Source organism: Scyliorhinus canicula, chromosome 24, assembly GCF_902713615.1.
Source record: "Scyliorhinus canicula chromosome 24, sScyCan1.1, whole genome shotgun sequence".
In the NCBI taxonomy this organism is placed as follows: Eukaryota; Metazoa; Chordata; class Chondrichthyes; order Carcharhiniformes; family Scyliorhinidae; genus Scyliorhinus; species Scyliorhinus canicula.
The window spans coordinates 8,702,078-8,727,844 of NC_052169.1; the positions used below are offsets into that span (position 1 = coordinate 8,702,078).

Sequence of the window (25,767 nt, forward strand, 5' to 3'; positions counted from 1 at the left end):
ACAGCATGGGGATATACAGCAATGCAATAACATTTGCTGAAAGGTGGCAGATTTGAATAGGTAAACTGTTGACTTCCTAATACTGGAATTCAGGTCGCTCATATTAGTTTTTGTGCATATAAATAGAACTGAATTTGGCTTCGACGTGAGGATGTCGATAGATATCAATCCAGCCCGCAGGGTTTGAATTTATTGAAGTGCTGAAAAGTGGGGAAGAATTCATTACTGTGCACCCGTTATGTAGGTCAGATGTATGTTGCAAAGCAAATAAAAGCTTGCATTCCAAGGCAAACTTGCAAGCACCTTATGCAGCGCACAGAAAGAATTTCAGAAAATAAATCTACCTCCATTAGTTTACTTAATGCAACTGGACATGCAAGTAAACATCAGGGGCGGGATTCTCCCGAATGCCCGCGATGGCCCGCTTCCGGCGTGAAAAACGGCGCGAACCACTCCGGCGTCAGGTCGACCAGAAGTTGCGGAATCCTCGGCACTTCCGGGGGCTGGGCCGGCACCGGAGGGGTTGGCGCCGCGCTAGCCAGCGCCGAAAGGCCGGCGCGAGTTAGCGCATGTGCAGAACGGCCGGAGTGGTTCCCCATATGCACAGAATGGCTGCCGCATTCTAGCGCATGCGCAGGGGGGTGTCTTCTCAGCGCCGGCCATGGCGGAGCCACACCCCCCCCCCCCCCCCCCCCCGTGAACCGCACCAGCCGGCCTACCAGCCAGCTCCCTCCGTGTGGGGCCATGGCCAATCCACGCCGCCGGGACTGGCCAGAAACCGACGGCCGCTCAGCCCATCGGGGCCTGGAGAATTGCCGGGGGGGGGGGGGGGGGGCGCTGCCAACGGCCCCCGACCGGAGTAGCGTGAACCCCGCCCAAAAACCGGTGGCGGAGAATATGGCAGCCGGCGTCGGAGTGGATTCGCGTCTCCCCCCCCCCCCCCCCCCCACCCCGGGGATTCGCCAACCCGGCAGGGGTTCGGAGAATCCCGCCCCAATTGTTTGACTTTAATTTCAAAACAAAAGCGGAGACGTTTGAGCCCGGTTTCTATGGATAACTCCTTTAAGGCTAGCATACTTTCAGAGATGACTGAACAAACAGGAATGGAGAACATTAGAGGAACTTGCACTTCCCAAGCTACAAAAAAAGCAGGACAACCATTTCCATGTCTACCACTGCCCCAGGCCAGAACTGCTAAACAGTTAAAAATCAAAAAAATGTTGATCAGGATTGAAGTACACAAATACGCACTGGGAACCAAATATTATTCTGGTCCATGCACAGAATTCCAAACAATCAAATCACTTCCTATTCACTCCCATGATATACATACTTGATGAAACACAAGGGATAATCATGTTGCCCTGCACATTTTCTACATAGATTCCGCTTCTCAGTGCATTGCATGTTAACCAGCTACCAATCCAAACGCCTAATTCCATCAAGAGATAGCAGCACATATTATTGCACACTTTCAAATCTTTCTGCAAATATTTTAGTTATTTAAGTTCCCTAACTTTTTCTTCAATTATAATCACACTAATCAGCTTTCTATCGTTCTATCGAGTCAACCAGGACTGTGATAAAAAGAAAATTATATTCTACAAAGCACATGGATTAGGGAATAATTTCAAATTAGCACACATCCTCAATTTTGACTTTTTTTTTAAATTCCATCCTTTCAAAAATTTTTTTTAGAGTACCTCCAATTAAGGGGCAATTTAGCGTGGCCAATCAACCTACCCTGCACATCTTTGGGTTGTTGGGGGGGGGGGGCTAAACCCACGCAAACACAGGGAGAAAGTGCAAACTCCACACGGACGGGGTCCCAGAGCCGGCATCGAAACTGGCACCGTGAGGCAGCAGTGCTAATCACTGCGCCACTGTGCTGCCCATTTAATCCCATCCTTAAAGTTACGAAGCCAATGTGCTTGGTGGACAGAGCAAACCCAGAATCCACCTCACTGCTTGCTCTAAAAGAATAATTCAAATTGAAGCCAATTCATGCGCTCCACAAGAGAGATATACTAAAGATCCAAGCTGACAAGAAAGGGCATTGCGCCACATCTAGTGCTTTTTGGGGGGGAGGGAGGAGAGAGAGAGGAGGAGAGAGAGGGGGGGGGGGGAGAAGAAGAGGAGAGAGGGGGGGGAGAAGAAGAGGAGAGAGGGGGGGGAAGAAGAAGAGGAGAGGGGGGAGAAGAAGAAGAGGAGAGGGGGGAGAAGAAGAGGAGGGGAGAAGGGGAAAGAGGGGAGAAGGGGAAAGAGGGGGGGAGGGGAAAGAGGGGGAGGGGAAAGAGGGGGGAGAAGGGGAAAGAGGGGGAGGGGAAAGAGGGGGAGGGGAAAGAGGGGGAGGGGAAAGAGGGGGGAGGGGAAAGAGGGGGGAGGGGAAAGAGGGGGGAGGGGAAAGAGGGGGAGGGGAAAGAGGGGGGGGGAAAGAGGGGGAGGGGAAAGAGGGGGGAGGGGAAAGAGGGGGGAGGGGAAAGAGGGGGGAGGGGAAAGAGGGGGGAGGGGAAAGAGGGGGGAGGGGAAAGAGGGGGGAGGGGAAAGAGGGGGGAGGGGGAAAGAGGGGGGAGGGGAAAGAGGGGGGAGGGGAAAGAGGGGGGAGGGGAAAGAGGGGGGAGGGGAAAGAGGGGGGAGGGGAAAGAGGGGGGAGGGGAAAGAGGGGGGAGGGGAAAGAGGGGGGAGGGGAAAGAGGGGGAGGGGAAAGAGGGGAGGGGAAAGAGGGGAGGGGAAAGAGGGGGAGGGGAAAGAGGGGGAGGGGAAAGAGGGGGAGGGGAAAGAGGGGGAGGGGAAAGAGGGGGAGGGGAAAGAGGGGGAGGGGAAAGAGGGGGAGGGGAAAGAGGGGGAGGGGAAAGAGGGGGAGGGGAAAGAGGGGAGGGGAAAGAGGGGGAGGGGAAAGAGGGGGAGGGGAAAGAGGGGGAGGGGAAAGAGGGGGAGGGGAGAGAGGGGGAGGGGAAAGAGGGGGAGGGGAAAGAGGGGGAGGGGAAAGAGGGGGAGGGGAAAGAGGGGGAGGGGAAAGAGGGGGAGGGGAAAGAGGGGGAGGGGAAAGAGGGGGAGGGTAAAGAGGGGGAGGGGAAAGAGGGGGAGGGGAAAGAGGGGGAGGGGAAAGAGGGGGAGGGGAAAGAGGGGGAGGGGAAAGAGGGGGAGGGGAAAGAGGGGGAGGGGAAAGAGGGGGAGGGGAAAGAGGGGGAGGGGAAAGAGGGGGGAGGGGAAAGAGGGGGAGGGGAAAGAGGGGGAGGGGAAAGAGGGGGAGGGGAAAGAGGGGGAGGGGAAAGAGGGGGAGGGGAAAGAGGGGGAGGGGAAAGAGGGGGAGGGGGAAGAGGGGGAGGGGAAAGAGGGGGAGGGGAAAGAGGGGGAGGGGAAAGAGGGGGAGGGGAAAGAGGGGGAGGGGAAAGAGGGGGAGGGGAAAGAGGGGGAGGGGAAAGAGGGGGAGGGGAAAGAGGGGGAGGGAAAAGAGGGGGAGGGGAAAGAGGGGGAGGGGAAAGAGGGGGAGGGGAAAGAGGGGGGAGGGGAAAGAGGGGGAGGGGAAAGAGGGGGAGGGGAAAGAGGGGGGAGGGGAAAGAGGGGGGAGGGGAAAGAGGGGGGAGGGGAAAGAGGGGGGAGGGGAAAGAGGGGGGAGGAAGAGGGAGGGGGAAGAGAAGACGGGAGAAAACAACAATCAAGACGTGTTATTTTAAACGAGCCATTGCTTAACTGGGAGCCAATCTGTCATTGAATAGAGGGGAGATGGGTGAATCGGACTTGGGTGAGTTAGGACACAGAATTTGAATGACTTCAGTATCTGAACCTTCAATTTAGTCAGTTTAAATGTTTTGTTTAAAATCAAATTTTTTTGCCCACACTGCCAGTCTACTCTCTGCCAGTCAATAAATAAATGTTGCTCTTTTCAACCATGAGTCAGCCAACATGTATGAAACAGTTAGCCACTCAAAAACATTAAAATCAACTGCCATACAAAAAGAAGCAGCCCCCTTGTTTCAAGACTCTCTCCAGCCATCCTCCTTGTGTTGCACTCCAGCACAGGCCTGCATTTCACAGCTCCCACAGCACAGCTAACAAAGGAGTCAAACAGAAAGTGAGACATCTGGACACTAATAGTTCATAGTGCATGGCAGATGTAAATGTGGGTCTGGAAAATTAAACCCACAGAAGGGGCCTTTGATTGATCAATACAGGAGCACAGCTCGAATGAAACGATGGAGCTGAAAGAATTGAAGCAACTACAGTACATCCTTTCACATTTACAGGATAGTGTAGATTGTATTAGGTTCCTTGCATGAAGCCTTCTGCAAGTAGTTTGCACCACCCTAATTTTAGCAAGTTGTGACTTCAACTAGGGTTTCACATCTACAGACAACTACAGACAGGAAAGAGTTCATCGTCATTGATAGCACAAGTACAACTCTTGCTAAAAAAAAACCTAATTGGTTGTACTAAAGTCATGGATTACAACCAGGAAATTTAAATAACGACCTCCGGGTATAAACAGTTGCAAATTATAGTTCAAACAAATTAAAATGGCAGCATTTCACTAATTTAGCAAATAAGTATTTCCAAAGTGACGCAGGGGGCACAGTGATTAGCACTGCTGCCTCACACCGCCAGGGACCCAGGTTCAGTTCCTACCTTGGGCGAGTGTGGAGTTTGCCCATTCTCCCCATGTCTGTGTGGGTTCCTTCAGGTGATATGGTTTCCTCCCACAGTCCATAGATGTGCAGGTTAAGTCGATTGGCCATGCTAAATTGCCCCTTCGTGCCCAGAGATGTGTAGGTTAGGTTGAGGAAATAGGGCAGGTGAGTGGGCCCAGCTTGGGTGCGAGGGTCGGTACAGGCTCAATGGACCAAATGGCCTCCTTCTGCACTGTAGGGATTCGAAAGAAGCAGTGTCATCTAGGTCATAAACTACGAATTCCACGAGGGCAACACTTGAAACAAATATGTTTTCCCAACACTGGCAAAATATTCATTTCAAAGATTTGATCACCAACCACCTTCCAGCATTAAATCCGAAACTCGCATTGCAAAACAAACAGCCATACTTATTACAGAGTGCAGGACTGGCACTTTTCACTTCCATTGCAAAAAGTGAAATTGAACACATGTATTTCAAATTGTTCACAGGAATTAGGAGCACAAGTAGTCAATTCAGCCCCATCAAGTCTGCTCTGCCATTCAATCAGATCATGGCTGATATCTTCCTGGTCTTAAATCCACCTCTCCACCTGTTCCCCATATCCCTTTAACCCGTTAATCAGAAATATATCTATCTCCTTCTTGAAACCATTTAATGCTTCAGACTTCACCGCACTATATGAGGCAGTGAGTTCCACAATTTCACCCCCCCCCCCCCCCACTCTGTGAGAAGTAGTTCATCCTCATCTCAGTTCTAAATCTACTGCAGCTCAACCTATATCTGTGATCTCTCGTTCTAGATTGCCTCAAGGGGGAGCATTTGGACACAGTTTACTTCACCAATTTCTTTTAGCAATTTATATACCTCGATCAGATTCCCCCCCCCCCCCGCCCCCATCCTTCTGAACCCCAATGCGTTTAAGCAAAAACTGTTTAATCTCTCCTCATAAGTCAACCCTTTCATCACTGGAATCAATCTGGTGAACCTCCTCTGGAGCTGCCTCCAATGCCACCACATCCTTCCTCAAATAAGGAGACCAAAACTGGTCACAATACTCCAGATGTGGTCTCACCAACACCCTATACAATTGCAACAACACCTCTCTACTTTTATACTCCAGTCCTTTTGCAATAAATGCTCACATTCTATTTGCCTTTCTAATTACATGCTGTACCTGCATACCAACTTTCTGCGATTCATGAACAAAGACACCCAGATCCCTCTGCCCAGACGCATTTTGAATCTGCTTTACATTTCGTAACAATTTGCCTATCTATTTTTTCGGCCGAAATGGATAACTTCACACTTATCGACATTAAACTCCATCTGCCAAATTTATCTCCTAACCTATCCATATCAGTCCGCAAAATCTTTATCTCTTCTTCAGTGCCTGCATTCCCACCTGGTTTAATATCACTGGCAAATTTTGCTATGTTACACACTGTCCCTGTTTGCAGATCATTTATATAGATTGTAAACAGTTGATGTCCAAATATTGACCCCTGCGGCACCCTGCTACTTACAATTTGCCAGCCAAAGACCCATTTATCCCGAACCTCTGATTTCTGTCCGTCAGCCAATCCACAACTCAATCTAGTACTCTACTCCCAATCCCCAGCGATCTCACCTTCTGGATCAGTCAAAGCTTGTCAAACACCTTCTGGAAGTCTAAATATACCTCATCCACAGGTTCCCCATTATCCACCTTGCTGGTTACATCCTCAAAGAACTCAAGCAAATTTGTCAAGCATGACTTCCCCTTCATGAAACCATGCTGACAATGGTGAATTGAGCTTTGTCTATCCAAATGTTCAGTCATCTACTCCTGAATAATTGATTCCAGCAACCTCCCCACCATAGAGGTCAAGCTAACCAGTCTATAGTTTCCTCATTTTTGCTGCTCTCCCTTTTTGAATAGGAGCATCACATTAACCGTTTCCAATTCACCTGGACCCTTCCAGAATCCAAGGAATTCTGGAATATCATAACCAATGCATCCACTATCTCTGATAGCACTGCCCTTAAAACCCTACGGTGCAGGCCATCTAGTCCCAGAAACCTACCTGCCTTTAACCCCATTCGTTTATTCAATACCGTCTCCCTAGTGATGGTTATTGCACCAAGTTCCTCTGCATTAACTGCAGTTTTGGGAAAATTATCCTCTATTGTGAATACAGAGGCAAAATACTGGTTCAGTGCCTCCACTATCTGTGTTCCCCATTACTACCTCACCAGTATCGTCCCCTAAAGGGCCAGTTATTCTCTTCTTTTTTAATTTAGAGTACGCAATTCATTTTCCCAATTAAAGGGGAATTTAGTGTGATCAATCCACCTACCCTACACGTCTTTGGGTTGTGGGGGCGAAACCCACGCAGACACGGGGAGAATGTGCAAACTCCACACGGACAGTGACCCAGAGCCGAGATCGAACCTGGGACTTTGGCACTGTGAGGCAGCAGTGCTACCCACTGCGCCGCCGTGCTGCTCCTTCCTCTTTATATACTTACAGAAGCTTTTGGTATCAGTGTTATGTTTTCTGCTAGTTTCCTTTCGCAGTTCATCTTGGCTCTTTTGATTTTTTTTGTAGCCTTTTTCTGAACCTTAAAGTTCTCCCAATCCTTCAGCTTCCAACTAGCTTTTGCAGTCTGGTATGCCTCGTTTTTACCTTTATATCTTTCTTGACTTCCTTTAGCCATGAAACATTTTTCTCCCTTTTAGAATTCCTCTTCTTCTCAGGAATGCACTTTAGTTGAGAGGTATTTAATATCTCCCTGAAAATCCACCATTGATCCTCAACTGTCCTATCCTCAATTATTTGTGCCCAGTCTACTTGGGACAACTCTTTCCTCAGGCCACTATAATTACCTGTCCCAATGCTAAAACTCTAGCACAGCACTCTGTCTTCTCTCTCTCAATCTGAATTTAAAATTTCAGCATGCTGTGATCACTCCTTCCAAGAGGATCCTTTATGACAAGACTATTTACCAACCCTCCTTTGTTACATAATACTAAATATAAAGTATTCTGCTCCCTGGTTGGCTCCATAACATACTGCTCTAAGAAACAGTCCCTCATACACTATGAAATCTCCCTCGAGGCTAACCTTGCCAAATTGATTAATCCAGTCAATATGTATGCTAAAATCACCCATGATTACCAATGTGCCCTTCTCACAAGCCCTTTATTTCTTGGTTTATACTATGCCCCACTTTGGAAGTATTGCTCGGGGGCCTGTAATATACTCCTACCAAGTTCACAACTGAGAAGCTCACAGCACCAACAATTTTCCCCATCTTCCTTTACACTTCGCACCACACAATTGCAGCAAGAGCAGCCCAAGCCAGAGAGATCATGCCTTCTGCCAAAATTAAGGCAATGCACCAGCGTGTTAGAGAGCTGTGCATCATATCCTGCTCTTACCAAATAGTCCTACTCTAGTGCGTTTCAGAAGGATTCATTAGACAGCTCGTGGAAGTACAAACCTGGCTGTTTACCCTCTTATAGCCCAGAAACCAAAACTGCACCCACCTGGTCTGTCTGGCTTAATGTTTTCCTTCAATATGCAGTAAATACAAACTATCCCACATGTTACAGCGAGTGTAAAATATTCTCATTTCCCAGCCATAAAAGAATCACAATTATTGCACTATACAATACCGATGACTGGAGTAGAAAGGCTATAATTTGTCAGAGTTGAGATAGCTTCAGGATCCTAGATTAAACGACAGCCTCATGAATCACTCTAAACCATCTTCACTACAATCTTAATAAAATTTAAATAATGTTGAGAGTTTATTAGCGAAGAAATTACATTGAAGACTAACAGAAGACTAGAATGTCAAATACTGAGATTCATAGGAGTAGACAAGATTAAAATAATCTGGGAAAAATTTCATAACTGTTATATCCTGAAGAGATTCTCGATTCATGAGAATGAGTGAATTTCAGTTTACAAATGAAATGAAAATCGCTTATTGTCACGAGTAGGCTTGAATGAAGTTACTGTGAAAAGCCCCTAGTCGCCACATTCCGGCGCCTGTCCGGGGAGGCTGGTACGGGAATATTATCCGTACTGTAAAACATTACAGGTCAAATATCCAAATAGAAGATACATTCATATCACTATTTGCAATTTCATTTCATCGTTAGTGATTAGCATAACAGACAATGATCTTCAGTCTGCTTGCCGCTAACACATGCATTGTGCCTGCAAATAATTATTCCCTATTTTTCTGACTGATGGTCAATGAGACATAGTTCTTCTTTAAAGCAATGTCAGGCTGGGAGAATATGCATCACAATCAAAGCTTCAGGCATAATTAAGGAAATAATGGCGACCTTTATTGAGACACTCAACTTATCTTTGCTCCAATTTGTAACCCTGGAGATAAAAGTTGTAAATGTTATAAAATCACTTTTAAAATCATGCTTAAATGCCTGCAGTCTGGGATACAATTTAGAAACAGAACACCAAGCAGTAACATACAAGAATCCAAGTAAGTCCTACTTTATAAATACATCACCAAATGCTAACACTTTACAACTGTTTGCTGAGTGATAACCCCAACAGATTTCATAGATGCTATCCCTATGAGGCTTATATAAGGCAACATGTCTTATAAACCATTATATCTACAGACTATGTATGCCAGCATATTGTACTATATTGGAAAACTGTCTTGTTTGAACAGCTCAAGCTGTCTGTGTCATGTCTATTCATAAAGTCAGCTAGTCAGTCATTTAGCTTGCCCTTGGTTTGCCACTGCTAGATTGACAACAGATTGGCTTCCTCTGTGCCACTGCGTCAAGCTTAAAATTAGAAGCGAAGAATGTCCAAACAGTCAATGGAATGTATGGAAAACATCAGAAGCAGTGATTCTGATTCCACAAATCCAGCCCTTTCCTCACCAATCTCCCTTCAAGATTTTGTTCATCCCCGAGTTGCCCTAACCCCTGTTTAGCCTTGTATTAAGAACAGACATGCAAAGGGGAATTAATCAGGCATAGCACTGACTGGACCAGAGATCAAGGAATGCAGGTAAAATAATTTCCTGTGCTGGGAAATCATATAAATATTAATCATCTTTGCTCCGAGCAACAGGGAGACATTTCTAAGCAATATATGATTTACACTGATAGGGTCCAGTTTTTACATGCCCTTGCAGGTGTTTTTCTCTTAACTGCCCTGTGCATTAATATGTCAAAACATGGCCTTAAATATTTTGAAGTTCAGTTGATAAAATGTTTAATCGCCAAAATTAGTTATTGCAAGCTTTACAAAACTAAACCAGGAAGCTATCCTCATTCACAGATGCATAACTTCAAGATGTAAGAACAGTCCTGTTATGGGTCCTCAGAACATCCAAAAACATGTCATGGAAAATTTATGACTTTTTTTTTTTAAATCCCCCAATTAAGGGGCAATTTAGCGTGGTCAATCCAACTGCCCTGCACATCATTGGGTTGTGGGGGTGAGACCCCTGCAGGCACGGGGAGAATGTGCAAACTCCATATGGACAGTGACCCAGTCCGGGATTGAACCACTGCACCACCTGGAAAATTAATGACTTTTGAAGGTAAGCAAATACTGCAATCAATTTATACACAGCGCAAACAAGAAACAGTGGGACAGATGACGAGGTCAATTCTTTGCTCATGTTAAATGAGATCTGAATGTCGCGCAGGGCCCCATAACTCTACTGCTTCTGCTCGGGTGGTGCCCTGGAATCTTTTACAGCCATCCGACGGCAAATTGGGCCAGTTTTGAAACTCATCCCATAAAACAGCACTGCACAGAACGGTTAACCTCAATTATGTGCTCAAATCCTAAATTTATTTATTATTCTATGTCACATTTCTGTTAACTGCACATTTTAAAACTATGCTGCCACCAGTCAAAAGAATTCCAACCGGACAGAACAATGACATTTTTCCTGATTAATAACTTGTTGGAGCTGTTTGGATATTTCTGTTTTATGAATGGGACAGTTGCCCAACTGAAGATGCCCTATTTCAATATTCATTTCAAATTAAGAAAATCCCAAAACTGTTTGTAATTAACATGAAGGGGGGGGGGGGGGCAGAAAAAAGGACTATATTAAGCAACATCGCACAAAATGCAGTTCAATGTTTTTTAAAGAAATTATAATTCTGCTAACAAGCATGTAAAAAGAAGTTCCTCTAGATTCATGTCTTATCAAATCACACAAGCACCTAAGTCAATAGAACAATTCCAATCTCCGGTTAACTTTGAAACACCATATTTCAGTGAGTCTAAAAAGAAAATTTATGCAAGGAAAAAACAAATTAAGCATTCAAGCTGCTTAGTTTATCGCTCATTTTACCTTTTAACAAAATGATTTATATGTAATATCCAAACTTCAATGAACTACAAAATTCCATCAGAAATGTACAAATATTACAAAGTGCTGTACAAAAGTTCATTCCCATCGACCTTGAGTAATGCAAATGCTGACAACAGCCAGTGAACAATTGATGTGTTGTAAACAGTAGCAAGAAATGTACATATAGAGGTGCCAAAAAACATCAGAAAGAGCACAACATGAAGTGCACTAGAAATTATTCAGACAGTATGAATTTCAATTAATGTTACTAATCTATTGGCAAGCTTGCAGGTACTTTCAAAATAAACTCTACAAATCTAATTTTGTGGATAATGGCAAACATAAAGTGAGTCAAGAGATCTGGTAACCAATGCACAATTTACAAAAGTAATTAAAACACTTGGAGTATGGTTTATATTATTCACTCTCAGGATGTAGGTGTCTCTGGTGAGACTGGAATTTATTGCACATCCCTGTTTTCGCACAAGTGGGTGGCTTACTCAGCGACATCAGAGGGTAGTTACAAGTCAACCGCATTAGTGTGGGACCAGGAGTTGCATATAGGGCAAATGAAGCAAGCATGCAAGCCAACAAGGCTCTTACAACAATCCGGTCGTCTTGGTTGATTTTAAATTCTTCAATGGCCATAATAGAATCTGAGCCCATATTGTCTGGATCGCTAATCTAGTAATTTAACAACTAGGCTACCACACCAACAGCCACAAAGCATATATGAAGATGACCGTAAGCCTATTAAATCAGCAGCCAAGGTCAGTGCTTGATTCAAAAACAGAAAAAAACTGGACAATCTCAGCAGCATCTGTGGAGAGGAAAGGGTGCTAGCATTTCGAGTCTGGATGATTCTGGGGGCGAGTGCTTGATTGTCTTGGAGGTAGGTGCTGTCTGCAATACTGTAAAACCTGCAAAACCCATCATTAACCATACCAACATTCCATTAAAAAAATCTAAAAACTGTTTTCTGAACAAGCACTAATTGTTGCAGAAACACACAATATTTGAAAACAATAACTGAATCCACAGCTTTTTACTGTACAACATCGAGGGTCTCTTCAACAAGCAACACCATCGGCCTCATTCAAATTTTACATTTGCATTTTGTCAAAAACAAATTGAAGGAGGCAAAACCCGACAGCATTATGTTCTTCGGGACAATAGAGCAATTCAACAGAAACTTTCCACATTTCTACATAGGTAAATTATTAGCATTTCCTTCTCTTCCCCCCCCCCCACTCAAACGCATTTTGAGCAGCGCATACTTAACTGAAGAATTTAACTCAGGCATTTTGTTCCCATCAAGAATTAAGCTAATGACTCACTGAATGCAAGCTTTTGTGTTGCAATAGGCATGTGTCAGATTAAAGGGCCATTGAGAGGCAAGCATGTCAATTTGATTTGACTTCTGAACGCCAAAGTGAGAGCTGCTGAAAAATGAGGGGAAACCAAAGCTTTACAATCACAAACGCACTGCTTTTTAAAATTCACACTTTTGAGAGAAATCTGTCCAAATTGTGAATTATACCATCAATCAGTCCTCTGATTAGAGGGGTCATTATCAACATCAGCAAGAGTACAGAACTGCTGCCTAATGTGGGTGAGCTGTAGAGTTTGGGAGAGTTAAATATTGTGACACCCAAGACAAGCACTGAAAAAGCACACTGCATATGGAGATGCCAGAAATTAGAACAATGTTCATCCACGGATTTTGTATGCCCTTTAAAAAATTCACTCAGTGGAAAGAGTTATATAGTTTTTTTTAAAAGAGTCTATACAACACAATAGATCCTTTTTTTAAATAATTCTCTTGATGCCATCCATGGGGCATCATGTGCAGGTCAGTCAATAAACTAGATTCACTGAAATGCAATGATTCTTTGCAAGTTATAATGTATAGCTTAAGCAGTTCCAACATAACTTTATGGTCATGTAAAAACAGCGTAGTTAAGCATAACCTTCAGGCATTAGACATACTTATGAAATCATAAACAAACATGCTGCTGCCTGAAAACATTGAGATTTTAAAAAATGCACAACTGACGTAGCAGCAACTTACAGTTAAATATTCCTCCTAGGAGTATACACAAGCTGCAGGAATCCAGACACTGAAAACAAGCATAAATGTAAAAGTAAAAACCCCAAAATTCTGGAAAAAACATTCCATCTTGAAGGACTGACCTGAAACGGCAGCATGGTAGCACAGTGGATAGCACTGTGGCTTCACAGCGCCAGGGTCCCAGGTTCGATTCCCCGCTGGGTCACTGTCTGTGCGGAGTCTGCATGTTCTCCCCATGACTACATGGGCTTCCTCCGGGTGCTCCAGTTTCCTCCCACAGTCCAAAGATGTGAAGGTTAGGTGGATTGGCCATGATTAACTGCCCTTAGTGGCCAAAAAGTTTAGATGGGGTTAGTGGGCTACGGGGATAGGGTGGAAGTGAGGTCTTAAGTGGGTCGGCGCAAACTCGATGGGCCGAATGGCCTCATTCTACACTATGTTCTGTGTTCTATATGTTTGATCAATGAAACCTGGATTCCATTTCTCACACCACACTGTGCCCTGTACACAAGAAACAGGACAAATCCAAACCGGCCAATTACCGTCCTATCAGTCTACTCTCCAGGCACCACGGTGGCACAATGGTTAGCACTGCTGCCTCACAGCTCCAGGGCCCGGGTTAAATTCCAGCCTCGGATGACTGTCTGTGTGGAGTTTGCACTTTCTCCCCGTGTCTGTGTGTTTCCTCCGGGTGCTCTGGTTTCCTCCCACAATCCAAAGATGTGCAGGTTAGGTGGATTGGCCATGATAGATTGCCCCCAGGGGCAGCATGTGGCACAATGATCTGCACTGGGACTGCTACTGAGGACCCAGGTACAAATTCCGGCCCTGGCTCACTGTCCGTGCGGAGTTTGCACATTCTGCCCATGTCTGTGTGAGTTTCCCCTCCACAACCCAACTCCAGGTGCTCTGGTTTCCTCCCACAGTCCAAAGATGTGCAGGTGGATTGGTCACGCTAAAATTGCCCCTTAAATCAGAAAACAAATAATTGGGTAATCTAAATTTTTTTTTAAATGATAGATAGCCCCCAAGGGTCCAAAAGGTTAGGTCGGGTTACTGGGATAGGGTGGAGGCGTGGGCTTAAGTAGGGTGCTCTTTCCAAGGACTGGTGCAGACTTGATGGGCCATATGGCCTCCTTCTGCACTGTAGATTCCATCATCAGCTGAGTGATGACAGGAGTCATCAACAGTGCTATCAAGCGGCACTTACTCAGCAATAACCTGCTCACGGACACTCAGTTTGGGTTCCACAAGGGTCACTCCCCATCCCAACTTGGAAATATATTGTCATTCCTTCAGTGTCACTGAGGCAACAGCCGGGAACTCCCTCCCTAACAGCACACTGGAAGTGCCTACACCGAAAGGACTGCCCACATCCCGTAAATGAACTTTAAAAAATATGCAGAGTGTTCCAAGAATTTCTGATATTGTTAAGATTGGAGTACTCACTCCTGTGCTTACTAAAAAACTAAATCTCTTCAATGGTTTCCGGTGCATGGAAATTTCTACCAATCCAGAAGTAAAGACATGAGCAGAAAGATTGTAAACTGTGTCTGCTAGTGGTGGAATCCTAGTTTAGAATCAAAAACAACACAAACTCTGCATTATAATCGGATGCAATCACGTCAATCTACACATGCAAGTGAGAACAAAGATTCCTCCATTTTAAATAGAATGCAGAAGAAAATTGACAAGATTATATCTCAACACCTAAATTCCATCTGACAGCTACAAACTGCAAAAAGCACCTGACCACCATTAAAATATTTTTTTTTTTTTTTAATAAATTTAGATTACCCAATTATTTTTTCCAATTAAGGGGCAATTTAGCGTGGCCAATCCACCTACTCTGCACATTTTTGGGTTGTGGGGGCGAAACCCACGCAGACACGGGGAGAATGTGCAAACTCCACACAGACAGTGACCCAAAGCCGGGGCCATTAAAATATGATTAGAGGCCAATTTTGACGATTCTGAAACTTCATTTTATGTTGCTATTTCATACAGTGTTGAGCTAAATAACCTTTTTTGCCTTAAAGCATACTTCGAGTATTAAAAGAAGTTAATTTGGGTGAACCTTTCACACATTTGAAATGGTTCAGAGTGCTCAATTGGGGTAGAAATACACAAGTAATTCACGTAACCGGGCACCCCCCCCCCATTTAGATTGAAATTTTAACATTCTCGATACCCATGTGAAGAATTAGTTATTTCCCTAAATTTCAGCATAAAATAGAACAGAAAAAAACAGATGAATATAGACTGGGATCAGTCGAACATCAGCAGAAATGCAACTGTTTTTTGAGAAGTGCAATTTTTATATTTCCCTGAAATTCTATTTCACCATCAGTTCCTTGCAAGTATTAAAATATAACAATAATTCGCTCATATGGTTTTGCCAGAAAAAAAAATAGTAGCATAACTCAAATCTACCAGTCCTACCCGTCTCCGCTGAGTACCTGGCACACTCAAAGGTGAATACTCAAGTTAATGCTTCTGTTGCTGATGCGGAGAAAGACACTCATGAAAAACATACTGCAGCATGAATCCACAATCCAAAAGGCAAACATTTTAGTTTCCGTTTGCTCTGCGCGATCTAAATTATTTAAACAAGGTTTAAGGAGCATAACTCATTAGCTGCTCAATAATTTATGTATTCAAGATTTAGTATCAATGCAGCTCGCACACTTTTCTTGCACATAAATTGCAAATTCACTGAATGAAACTCCAGCCATTTCCCCAGCACGTACTCAGGCCATGATCGTGGAATTCAGATAACAAGATACAGAAAAGAGCAAGCGGACATTTAATTGAGGAGTTTTGATACAATAAATAAAGAGAAGCTATTTCCACTGGCAAAGGGGTTTGGATACTGAAGGAATTAAGGGATGTGGGAATGGTGCAGGAAATTGGAACCATAATTGTACTAACTGGTGGAATGGGCTCAAAGGGACAAATAACCCAGTCATGCTTCGATTTCATATGTTTTTATGGAATCAAAAAAAAAAATTGAGATTGCAGATAATTGGTAAAATAAATCAGTGGGAAGATCTTTTACGCAGCAAGTTGCTATGATCTGGAACGCGCTGCCTGAAAGGGTGGTGAAAGCAGATTCAACACTACCTTCCAAAAGAGAAGCGAATAAACACTTGAAGGGAAATGTTAACAGAGCAGTGAAAAATGACTGGGGGTGTGAACGAATTGGATAGTTCTTTCAAAGAGTCTTCAAAGGACTGATGGGTCAAATCTTCTGTGCTACACTAATCTATAATTCTATGATCAAGTTTGACTCAATAGGATTACGAACCTTTAGAGTAATCACCACACTTAAAAACTGTGAGCAATCACAAAAGAAAGCGCATGCATGTATTATTGGAACAAAGTAATGCATCACCAGAAATATAAATCATAGAATCCCGACAGTGCAGGAGACTATTCGGCCCATCGAGTCTGCCCAAAAAGAGCACTCCACCTGCCGCCCTATCTCTAAAACCCCTTAACGTAACCTACACATCTTTGGGCACTAAGGGGCAATTTAGCATGGCCAATCCAATCCACCTTTCCTATACATCTTTGGGCTGTGGGGGGAAACCGGAGCACCCAGAAGAAACCCACGCAGAGACAGGGAGCGTGTGCAAATTCCAGACGGTCACACGAGGCTGGAATCGAACCCGGATCTCTGGTGCTGTGAGCCCACTGTGCCACCCCATAGTAATAAAAGTTCCAATAAAAAGCAGCATTTAAAGAGGGAATCAGATTAATATTTTTGGTGTTTAAGGCACAATGGAGAGCAGAGAAACAGAACTAGAGACGACTGATATGAAATTGGCACAAATATGTCAGGCAGAATGGTCACTTCTCTGCTTGCTTGTATAAACTCTTCCCAAATGCAACCTGGATCCTCGACTTTCTGATCCACAGACCACAATCAGTAAGAATAAACAACACTTCCTCCACGATAGCCCTCAATACCGGGGCCCCGACAGGCTGCGTACTTAACCCCCTACTATATGCCCTGTACACACATACAGATGGCAAAATTTGGTTCCAACTGCTTCGACAAGTTTGATGTGACAAGACCACAGTGGGTCGTATCTCAAACAACGACGCGTCAGAATACAGGAGGGAGATGGAGAACCTAGTGGAGTCGTGCAACGACAACAATCTATCCCTCAGTGCCAGCAAAACTAAAGAGCTAGTCATTGACATCAGGAAGCAAAGTACTGTACACAACCCTGTCTACATCAACTGGTCCGAGGTGGAGATGGTTGACAGCTTCAAATTCCAAGGTGTGCACATCACCAAAAAGCTGTCCTGGTCCACCCACATCGACTCTACCACCAAGAAAGCACAACAGCACCTATACTTCCTCAGGAAACTAAAGAAATTCTGCATGTCCACATTAACTCTTACCAACTTTTAGAGATGCACCATAGAAAGCATCCTATCTGGCTGTATGGCAGCCTGGTATGGCAACTACTTGGCCCAAGACCACCAGAAACTTCAGAGTCGTAAACACAGCCCAGTCCATCACACAAACCTGCTTCCCATCCATTGGCTCTATCTACACCTCCCACTGCCTTGGGAAAGCGGGCAGCTTTCCCCTCCCACCCGGCTTACTCCTCTTCCCTTCGTCCATCGGGCAGGAGATACTAAAGTCTGAGAACACACACAAACAGATTCAAAAACAGCTACTTCCCACTTCTTCCCAGACTCCTAAATGACCCTCTTATGGACTGACCTGATTAACACTACACTCCTGTATGCTTCACCCGATGCCGGTGTCTATGTATTTACATTGTGTACCTTGTGTATCCCTATTATGTATATTTTTTATTTTATTTTCATTTACGAAATGATCTGTTTGAGCTGCTCGCAGAAAAATACTTTTCACTGTACCTCGTTACACGTGACAATAAACAAATCCAAAACCTAGCCCAGGATATGATTCTATGCCTTTCTTTAGTACAAAATTCCACTGCTAACATTTGCTCCAAGTGAACAGTTCAGTCAACAAACTATATTTGGTGAATCTTGAATGGAGGAGCCCTGAGAAAAAGGATTAAAAACAAACCTCAAAATTAATTCTCCACTTCAAGCCACGTTCTTTCTGCTAAATGTAAGTGGGTTTGGAAAGTTACATCAATGCAATTGATGCCAAACGACATACCCTCCCCATCAAGAAATGCATCCCAAGCATAGATTTATAGAATACAGGAGGCAACTACACTGATCAAATCTGGACTAGCTGTTTATGAGCAACCAAAATTAGATACCACCACTGACTCTTCTCATTTCTCGACGGTGAATGTTTACCCAATTTTCCTTATACGATGCAGTGGTCTCTGCCTCAACCACTCACATAAACAAACTACAACAACTCCTCGGTATATAAAACTGTCAACCACAACACAATGAGAACTTTAAACTACTGACCCGCTCACCACAAAACTCCCAACATCAGAAAATAGTCTTGCCCTTTGAAATCCCTCACAATCTCAAAAACCTCTTACTGCAGAACCTCCTCAGGCATTTAGTAACTATTCGGTAGTCTCCCCTCGCTGGCATCTACCTGCTGAATTAATGCTGTACATTCACTGTGCCTTTCTATAGTGCAACATCCAAGGCACTTGAGGACATTGTGAGGTCATTAAACGCACTAAATAAATGCGTGCCTTTTTTACTACCTCATTATATAATGCAAGAATCTGTTGGTGTTTTTCTTCCACAATAACTTTACATTTAATAAAATAGATATATTTAAAATCACGCTCAGAATAAAAAGAGAAGCGGATTTTTCAACCTCACAATTGGTTTTCATTCATAATTACATTTTAGTAAAAAATTCAATTTAACAGAACGCAGTAGGAAGTTAGGAGAGGGAGGTGGAAGATTTTCAGGGGTTTTTTTTTGTACAGAGATGGGCTGATGCAGCTTGGCAAAGAAACGCTTCACTAGCCAGGTTGTATTTGGGGAACTGCAAGAGGCGTTTGTCTGAAGCTTCAACAAGTGTACAGGCATGGGTACCACCACCCCATTTCCGAGCTTAGAGTTCCATGCCCCTTGTGGCCAGGCGCGATGAGAAGGCAGGAGGAGCCAACTGCCTCACTGCTATCAAGGGAGAGAAGGGCTTCAGTTCCACCAGGAAGGCCTCCACCTCAGAGAACCCATCTCCACTTAGCCCGAATTAGACCTCCAGTTCCACCTGGGAGCATGGGTTGACAGTAGTGTGGAGCAAAAGCTGGCTGTGCCACGTAGCTCCCAATGATGGGGGCTGAGAGGGGAGGGAGATGAAGGACACCCCGGCGCAACACCCATCACGCGGGTGGGGGTGCGGAAAAGGCAGACGGGGAGGAAACAGATCCCCACCCTAGCTTCCAAAGAGGGGGAAGGAATGGACCCCCACCCTAGCTCCCACGAAAGTGTGGGGGGGGGGGTTAACACACCCCTCCCTTCACTCCAGCACCAATCAAATTCGGGGGGGGGGAAGAGAACCACATCCCAGGTCCCACCAAAGAGGGAAAATGGGGAAGCGTGTAAAAAGCCCCTCACTCCAGCTCCAATCAAAAGGGGGGGGGGGAGAGAACCACATCCCAGGTCCCACCAAAGAGGGAAAATGGGGAAGCGTGTAAAAAGCCCCTCACTCCAGCTCCAATCAAAAGGGGGGGGGGGGGGGGGGGGCTAAGAACAGACCACCTCCCCAGCTCCAATCAAGGGGGGGGGGGGGGGGGGGAGAACAGACCCCTTCCCCAGCTCCAATCGGGGGGGGGGGGGGGGGGAAGAACAGACCCCTTCCCCAGCTCCAATCAAGGGGGGGGGGGGAAGAACAGACCCCTTCCCCAGCTCCAATCAAGGGGGGGGAGGGGGGAGAACAGACCCCTTCCCCAGCTCCAATCGGGGGGGGGGGGGGGGAGAGAACAGACCCCTTCCCCAGCTCCAATCGGGGGGTGGGGAGAGAAGAGAACAGACCCCCCCAACCCAGTTCCAATCAAAATGGGGGAAACAAAATGAAGAACAAACCCCCTCCCCAGCTACAATCGGGGGGGGGGGGGGGGGGCGAAGAACAAACCCCCCTACCCAGCTCCAAAAGGGGTTGGGGGGGGGGGGAGGAGAAAGAGAACAGACCCCCCCAACCCAGTTCCAATCAAAATGGGGGAGAGAAAAAGACCCACCCCAGTTCCAATCAAAGGGGGGGGGGGGGGGGGGGGGAAAGAGAGGGAAACAGACCCCCCCCCCCCCCCCAATCAAAAAGGGGGGGGGGGGGTAAGAGAACTGACCCCCCCCCCCCCCAATCCAATCAAGGGGGAGGAAGAGAGCAGGCCCCCACCCCAGCTCCAATCGGGACTGCTCCTCCCCGGGAGGCCGGGCCGGGCGCTCTCCTCCCCGGTTACTTCCTTATAAACAGCGAGCGGCTGCAGTCCCTCCCACACACACACACACCAGGCCTCAGGTAAGCCGCTACCACCCGGCTCGGCCGCACGGCCCCGGGGAAGGGGGGGTGAGGTGCCGCCAGGCGGCTGGAGGCCTCGCTTGTCGGTTGGGGCACTGACCGGCTGAGGGAAGGCGCTGCCTGTCCGGCTGTGTCTCTGCTCCCGGCTCCGGCTCCCTCCGCCGCCTCTCGCGCTGCTCCCTCGCTCCGCACAACCGCCCCGGAGCCGCACGTGGGCGGCACCCACCGCCAGCCCTCCGCCAATCCGCGCCGTCCCCCCGTCCCCCCCCCCAGTCTGCCGCCGCCTCATTGGACCAAACCGCTTTGACCGACGTGGGCGCCGTCCTATCACAATCCCCAGAGGTCCGGCCAACCGGCCAATCGCTCACCTCCCCCCGCCTGCGCCCGCCTTTGATTGGTCGGCGATTGGACCAATCGGACAATCCCGCCTCCCCATTGGCCAAGGACCGCCAGCCGGACCGCCAATCGCCGCGCAGCTCCGCATCCCCCAATGGAATCATGGCATCGTCACCGCCAGGAAGAAAACCTTGCGGCCCATCCTGTCCCTGCTGGCCCTCCCCCACAGCAGGCCCTCCTTTTGTTTTATAAATTTAGATTACCCAATTCATTTTTTCCAATTAAGGGACAATTTAGCGTAGCCAATCCACCTACCCTGCACATCTTTGGGTTGTGGGGGCGAAACCCACGCAAACACGGGGAGAATGTGCAAACTCCACACGGTCAGTGACCCAGAGCCAAGATCGAACCTGGGAGCAATGCTAACCCCCGCGCCAGCATGCTGCCCATACCCCACCCTCTCCTGGCACCACTGCGCATCCCTCCTATCCAGGTATTTAGAAAATTTAGCAGGTATGGAACATTCTACGGCACAACAGGAGGCCACTCTGTCCACCATATTGGGATAGGAGAAGGCAACAGATCAGTGTCACCAAATAATTCACTGGTCAGTGATTGAATCCATGGTTGAGGCTATTGCTGGAAAATTCAAACTCTGAATTAAAGTTAACACAGAGAAAGCAGCTTGAGATTGAAAGAATGCCACAATGAAAGTTGATCACGTCCTCAGTACTTTATTCCAGCAAAAACTTTGGTATAAAAAGTGGATATGATGCACCACAAAGACTGGTTAATATTTGGGTTCAGATAGGATGACCATATTTTCCAAATCTAATCTGGGGGCAGACAGGGTGGAGGGAGCATGGCACCAAAAACTCCTCGGCCTATATGTTTGACATGCTTTCTATTATTCATGGGATGTGAGCATCGCTGGCAAGGCCAGCATTTATTGCCCATCCCTAATTGCCCGCTGCAATCCCTGTGGTGCAGGTACATTCAGTGCTGTTAGGAACTGAGTTCCAGGATTTTAACCCAGCAACAGTGAAGGAATGGCAATGTAAGTCAGGATGGCAAGTGGTTTGGAGAGTAACTTTCATGTTCCCATGTATCTGCTGCAATTTTCCTTCAAGGTGGTTGCAGTTAGGGGTTTGAAAGGTTTGTCTAAAGAGTCTTGGTGGGTTCCTGCAGTGCATCTTGTAGATGGCACACATTGCTGCTACAGTGTGTTGATGGAAGGTGTGAATGTTTGTGACTGGATGCCAATCCAGCAGGCTGCTTCCTGAGCATTGTTGGAGCTGCACTCATCCAGGCAAGAGAAGAGTATTCCATCACACTCCTGACTTGTGCTTTGTAGGTGGTGGACAGGCTTTGGGGAGTCAGGAGGTGAGTTACTCGCCGCAGGATTCCTAGTCTCTGACCTGCTGTTGTAGCCAAAGTAGTTATTTGGCTAGTCCAGTTCAATTTTTAGTCAGTGGTAACCCCAGGATGTTGATTGTGGGGCATTAAAAGTTGGTAATGTCATGGGGCAGTGGTTAGATTCTCTCTTGTTAGAGATGGTCATTCCCTGGCACTGTGTGGCATAAATGTTACTTGCCACTTGTCAGCACAAGCCTGGATGTTGACCTGGCTTTGTTGTATTTGGCCATGGACTGCTTCACTATCACAGGAGTCACAGATAGTGCACTCATCAGTAAACATCCCCACTCCTGATTTTCTGATGGAAGAAAGATCATTTGATGAAGCAGCTGAAGATGGTTGTGCCGAGGACACTATACTGAGGAACCCCTGAAATGATGATATGGAACTGAGATGATTGATCTTCAATAACCACAACCCTCTTCCTTAGGTTTTCAAAAGAGTACTCTGTATAGAATAATATACCAGAGGACACCATCTCAGACTAAAGGGATGATCCTTTAAAACAAGAGAGGTTGAATAAACTTGGTTTGTTCTCACTTGAACGACGGAGGTCGAGGGGCGACCTGATAGAGGTCTACAACATTATGAGGCGCATAGACATGGTGGATAGTCAGAGACTTTTTCCCAGGGTAGAGGGTTCAATTACTAGGGAGCAGCGGTTTAAGGTGCGAGGGGCAAGGTTTAGAGTAGATGTCCAAGGCAAGTTTTTTACACAGAGGGTAGTGGGGCCTGGAACTCGCTGGCGGAGGAGGTGGTGGAAGCAGGGACGATAGTGACTTTTAAGGGGCATCTTGACAAATACATGAATAGGATGAGAACAGAGGGATATGGACCCCGGAAGTGTAGAAGATTTTAGTTTAGACAGGCAGTATGATCAGCGCAGGCTTGGATGGCTGAAGGTCCTGTTCCTGTGCTGAGAAAAATATCAGCCATGATTGAATGGCGGAGCAGACTTGATGGGCCGAATGGCCTAATTCTGCTCCGATGTCTTATGGTCTTAATATAATACTACTCTGTATTACTTGGTATGTTTTGACACTTAAAAAATTAATTTATGAGGGAAGAATTGTGGATATATACAAGTGGCTGAGAGGGCTGCAGGGACACGAGCGGGTGGTGAAGATCAAGGAGAAATGGGAAGGGGAGTTGATGGGGAGATCAATTTGGAAGTATGGAGTGAGGCACTGGATGAGGTAAATGGGACCTCCTCTTGTGTAAGGATGATCTTGGTACGGTTTAAGGTGGTGCACAGGGTGCATATGACTCGGGCGAGAATGAGTGGGTTCTTTCAGGGGGTAGCAGATAAGTGTCAGAGGTGTGGGCGGGGGCCAGCAAATCATGCGCACATGTTTTGGGGTTGCAAAAAATTGGGAAAATTCTGGGCGGGAGTGTTCGCGGTCTTCGCCAGCATAGTGGAGGAGGAGGTGGACCCGGACCCTTTGGGAGCGATATTTGGGGGTTTCAGAGAAGCCGGAGCTCTTGGAGAGGAGGAAGGCCGATGTCTTGGCCTTCGCCTCTCTGATTGCACAGCGGGAATTTTACTGGAGGGGCGGTCGGCATCGCCAGCCGGGGTAGCGGCTTGGTTGGGTGACCTGTACGACATCCTGCGATTAGAGAAGAGAAAGTATGAGTTAAGGGGCTCTGCAGGGGGATTTGAGAAAAGGTGGGGGATATTTGTGAGTGTGCTTGAGGAGCTCTTTGTCACAGTGTGGGGAGGTGGGGGGGGGGGGGGGGGGCGATAAAGGAAAAAAATCTGTACAGACTGTATAGTTGATTGCTGGAAAGTATGTTTCCTGGGGTGTTCATTTGCTGTAACCTGTTTTGATACATGTTTGTAATAAAATACATTTTTTAAAATGTCTGGAATAAAATACTTTTTTTTTTTAAATTTAATTTATATAAATGCAAATAATGAGATGTACCTGAAAGAGAACAGGATGTTTAGTGCATTGTAAGAACCCCAGTATGGGATCCCACCAATCAGAAGCGCTGGGGATCACGTATCTTTATGTATCAGCCTTAGGAGAGTTTTTCTCCAATCCGTCCAGATAGCATCTTTGGGGCAAAAATCAAAGACTGGAGTTCGGTTTCGTGTAATGCAGAAAATATTAGAGGCTGGGTGTTCCAAAATATAAAGAGCGGACATAAAGGCACCGGATACTGGACAGGGAAATGTCCAACTCATAACCACACTGTATAATATCAGACATTGCAACGTCAGTTTAATATGTATCATGACACAGAGGCTGCCGGTGAACGTAAGACAGATTTATTTACAATGGCGTGCATAATGCAACATCTCAATCCCAGTGCTATCCTAGCTGGGAGGACCTATCTCAACAGGCCCTGTTCTGGGCTTGCTTTTAACCTTTGCTCATAACGAGCACCAGGTGGTAGGTCTCCACCCGCTACCTGGGGAGCTCGTACTCCACAAGTTCCACAGGGAGATCAATGAAGGTTTTCCCTTGTGGGGGATTATGACAATCAGGTGGAGAAACCTTTATAATGGTCCGTCTTGGCACGAGAGGGGGTTGGGATCCCTCTACAATGGAGTCAAGGGGGAGGCGCCAGGCAGGAATGTCCCCTCCCTCAGGGTCGAGGTTGACGTGCTTCCAGGCTAACAATGAGTTCTCAGGAGTCCCAATGCGCCACCTACAGCCTCTGTCACAGGTGGTAGGAGAAGCGGGTGGGGTGGGGCTGGGAAATCTCACTCAGTGATCCTGAGCTTCCAGTGGGTGCATTCCCGGCAGCAGCCACTTCAATGCTCAAGTGCCAACCTGTGACATTAGACATTACAGTTTCTGGAGGACGTCATGGCTCCTGTCGGGGTGGTGTGGGACCGCCCCCGCCCCCAGATCCTTGAAGGACTGTCGCTGCCCAGGTAAATCCCGATAGGCATTTAATGGTATAAATAATTGGTACTCTAAATGTATATTAAAAAAAGGAATATTGGCTGGGAGAACTCTCTCCTCTTCTCAGCATAGTCCTTTTTTATAAATTTAGAGGACCCAATTATTTTTTTTTCCAATTAAGGGGCAATTTAGCGTGGCCAATCCACCTACCCTGCACATCTTGGGTCGTGGGCTTGAGACCCACGCAGACACGGGGAAACGGGGAGATTGTGCAAACTCCACGCGGACAGTGACCCGGGGCCAGGATCGAACCCGGGTCCTCGCCGCCGTGAGGCAGCAGTGCTAAACGCTGAGCCACCGTACCACCCTTCTTTGCATAGTCCTGTGGGATCTTTACTGTCCCCCTCAATCACCAAGACAGGCAGAGTGGCCTCCTGATTAATACCTCATCCAAATCAGCACCCCCAACAATGCCACACTCCCTCAATACTGCACTAAATATCGACCTTGGTGATTGTAACAAGTCTCATGACATCCACAGGATGATCCAATTGATCCGCCCACGGGACACGTGGAATACGAACTCCCCCGCTGAAGGAGCGGAGACCCATCAGCTGAGGTTCACAGAATCAACCCTTAAAGGCCGGCCCCGATTGGGATCGG

The 25,767-nt window shown here is 46.5% G+C and overlaps 1 protein-coding gene across 2 annotated transcripts in view; it reads right to left on the reverse strand.

Annotated features, from left to right (window-relative positions):
• Positions 1 to 20,732, reverse strand: part of csk (C-terminal Src kinase) — a 156,860-nt gene extending 136,128 nt beyond the window's left edge. The window contains exons 1-2 of one of the 2 annotated variants that reach the window (XM_038784101.1): positions 20,598 to 20,724; positions 13,048 to 13,096 (exon numbers count right to left, since the gene is read on the reverse strand). The gene's annotated coding sequence lies outside the window, so the exon portion shown is untranslated. Of the gene's footprint in view, positions 1 to 13,047; positions 13,097 to 20,597 lie in introns of both variants that reach the window. The other variant, XM_038784100.1, reaches the window with a different exon arrangement.
• Between the last annotated feature and the right edge of the window lie 5,035 nt (positions 20,733 to 25,767).